Here is a 3,603-nt window from a genome sequence, read left to right on the forward strand (position 1 = left end):
CCGTCTCAGCCTCCCAAAGTGCTGGGATTACAGGCTTGAGCCACCGCCCCCGGTCAAAAATCCATTTATTAATAAAACCACACAGCTCTTCAACAGGTAGCATCAAAGAAAGCTCCAAAAGTCTTTGAAGTCTTCACTTCTCTGTGACCACCAATACTAAACTACTGTGACCAACAATCCTAAAACTATTATAACATGATCCTTACCCAACCCTGATTAAGTCCGACATCAAAGGACCTGCCTTAAACCAAACCCCAAAACCTCAATATCTCAACTTTGCCCTCCCACCTCCACTCTACAATGACTCTTTCAAGACGTGCTTCCCCTTAGCATGATAAGCAACAGCCCAGTTTTGTCTTATCAGTTGCTTGCTTTAATGCTATTTCCAGGAGCCAGCATTTGATAAGGGGACCAGGACCAACATGGTCGGCTGTGTCCAATCAGGTAGGATGAAGCACTGGAGTAAATTTCCCTGAAGAGGTGGGCACTGTCTGCCAACAAGAAAGGGGAATGCAGGGAGCTGAGATCGCCCCACGGCACTCCAACCTTGGTGACACAGGGAGACTCTCAAAAAATAATAATAATAAATAAACATTTAAAAAGCAGGGGATGGGGGTGGGGCGGGGGGGCTGGAGAGGCAGGCGTCAGTGTTTGCTAAAGAAACCGAGGCCCAGCAGAGTTAAATGTTTTGCCCAAGGTCAGGCAAAGAGTTGGCAGGAGGTCTAGAGAATACAGGCTTCCTCATCTAAACTCCAGCTTTTCCGCCCAAGCAGGGCATGCCCTGGGGCCAACCCCTCCAGGAAGCCTGGGTAGTCTCCTTCCCTGCATTTCCCCAGGGGCTGCTGCCTCAAGGTGACTCAGAAGGAAGCTGTTGTCTCTAGTTCCTCCTCACCAATCCAGCTGATCTTAGGATCAGGAAAAATCTAAGCTAATTGTCCGGTGGTTAATTAACTCCAGCCAACTAATGATCTCAACTTGCCGCGGATACCCAGCCAGCAGAAAAGCAGTTAACTGCCGGAGGGATGCCCGGAAGACCGGACGAGCCAACTTCCGGCCGCAGAGGCTGCCGGGCAGGGGTTATGGCGGCCGCCAGAGTGAGCCTGCGCGATGTCCGGGGCCACTTGGGGCACTGCGGATGGACAGCGTTGGTAGTCAATACCAGGGACCTAAGTCCGGGCAGGGCGCGGCCCCTCGGCCCCCCAGACCCCTGCCGCCGCGCCTGTGCCGGGCCATGCCCAAAATATCAGGAAAAGCGTGTCAGTCCTCCTTGTGGGAGGAGAAGAGGCCTAGCGGCCGAGCCCGGGCGCCTCCTGTCCCCAACTGCTCATTGGCCTGTGTCTGTCGCCCCCCGGTGGCCGCGTGAGGGACTGGAGCCCGGCTTTCTTCTCCCGTTGGCCTCTTTCCTCTTCCTGGCTTTGCGTGTCCCGACCACTAAAAGCCCCAAACATGACGAAGTAAAATGAGCACCGTCAAAAACCGCATCTGAGGACAGTGCTGGATTCGCTAGAGCGCATGGTTAAATTTTCAGACGTTTTGCAAGCTGGGTGTTAAATACATTTTTTGACGTCTTTGTTAAAAAATAAATTTTATAAGCCTACAATTAAATACATTATATTTTTTTTAAAAAAGGTAGAGGCCTGCGCGGTGGCTCACGCCTGCAATCCTAGCGCTTTGGGAAGCTGAGGCTGGTGGATCACCTGAGGTCAGGAGTTCAAGACCAACCTGGGCAACACGGTGAAACCCCGTCTCTACTAAAAAAATGCAAAAAAATTAGCTGGGCATGGTGGCGGGCGCCTGTAGTCCCAGCTACTTGGGAGGCTGAGGCAGGAGAATGGCGTGAACCGGGAGGCGGAGCCTGCAATGAGCTGAGATCATGCCACTGCACTCCAGCCTGGGCAACAGAGCGAGACTCCGTCTCAACAAAAAACACAAAACAAAAAATGAACATACTATAACTTAAAGAAACAAAACAAAACAAAACGAAACAAAACACCACCAGGCGTGGTGACTCATGCCTGTAATCCCAGCACTTTTGGAGGCCAAGGCGGTGGATCGTCTGGGGTCAGGAGTTCAAGACCAGTCTGAACAACACAGTGAAACCCTGTCTCTACTAAAAATACAAAAATTAGCCAGGCATGGTGGCGGGCGCCTGTAGTCCCAGCTACTCGGGAGGCTGAGGCAGGAGAATGATGTAAACCCGGGAGGCGGAACTTGCAGTGAGCTGAGATCCGGCCACTGCACTCCAACCTGGGCGACAGAGTGAGACTCCGTCTCAAAAAAAAAAAAAAAAAAAAGAATGGACTTGAATATTAATAACTAAGGGCCGCTGGCCAGGTGCGGTGGCTCATGCCTGTCATCTCACTTTGAGAGGCCAATGCAGGCAGATTACATGAAGTTAGGAGTTTGAGACCAGCCTGGGAAATATGGTGAAACCCTGGCTCTACTAAAATTACAAAAATTAGCTAGGTGTAGTGGTGGGCACCTGTAATCCCAGGTACTCAGGAGGCTGAGGCAGGAGAATTGTTTGACCCTGGGAGACAGAGGGTGGAGTGAGCCAAGATCACACCCTGCACTCCAGCCTGAGTGACAGAGCAAGACTGTGTCTCCCAAAATAATAATAATAATAATAATTAAGGGCATTTTTAGAAGTTGGATTATCTTCAATATTTAGTCATTAATTTTCTCTTAAAAATTTGGGAAACATTTTGCCTATTCCTCAAAAAATTAAATGAAGAATTACCATTTGATCCAGCAATTCCACTTCTAGGTATATTCACAAAAGAATTGGAAGCAGTGTCTAAAAGAGATATCTGTACACCCAAGTTCAAGCATCATTATTCACAATAGCCAAAAGGTGGAAACAGGCTGGGCACGGTGGCTCACGCCTATAATCCCAGCACTTTGGGAGGCTGAGGCGGGTGGATCACCTGAGGTCGGGAGTTCGAGACCAGCCTGGCCAATATGGCGAAACTCTGTCTCTACTAAAAATACAAAAATTAGCTGGGCGTGGTGGCATGTGCCTGCAATCCCAGGTACTAGAGGGGCTGAGACAGGAGGAACGCTTGAACCTGGGAGGCAGAGGTTGCAATGAGCCGAGATTGTGCCACTGCACTCCAGCCTGGGCAACAGAGTGAGATTCTGTCTCAAAAACAAACAAACAAACAAAAAACCATAAAAATCTTTCTGGATTTTAATGCCCTCTTCATTTGTTTGGTGGTTGCTGTGAGGAAGGGGCCTGTTCTCAACCTTGGGTCCGTGGGCTCCAGGCACAGGGACATGGAGGCGAGTCTGGGTTCCTGATTCTCTAATCGCCGGCGTGGCTGTGCCTTGTTCCTCAGGAGCCCAGCTTTCCCTGTCGTCCTCTTGACTTTTGTCACTTGCTTGAGTTTAAGGCGGAGCCACCCTTAGAGGAATGGGCTTAAAAGGAGGGTTAGGGAGCAGACACCAAGGAACACAGAGAAAGGTGCCAAGAGGAAGTAGTTACCTGAGAGGCTCTAAGACTGCCTCTGAGAGCCCACCAGTGACCCGACCATTGGGTGCTGGAGAAATGTGGTCACCCAGACACTTTGAAACACTTTCTGTGGTTTATAATAATAATAATTA

This window comes from Mandrillus leucophaeus, unplaced genomic scaffold (genome assembly GCF_000951045.1).
Source record: "Mandrillus leucophaeus isolate KB7577 unplaced genomic scaffold, Mleu.le_1.0 Scaffold240, whole genome shotgun sequence".
Classification (NCBI taxonomy): Eukaryota; Metazoa; Chordata; class Mammalia; order Primates; family Cercopithecidae; genus Mandrillus; species Mandrillus leucophaeus.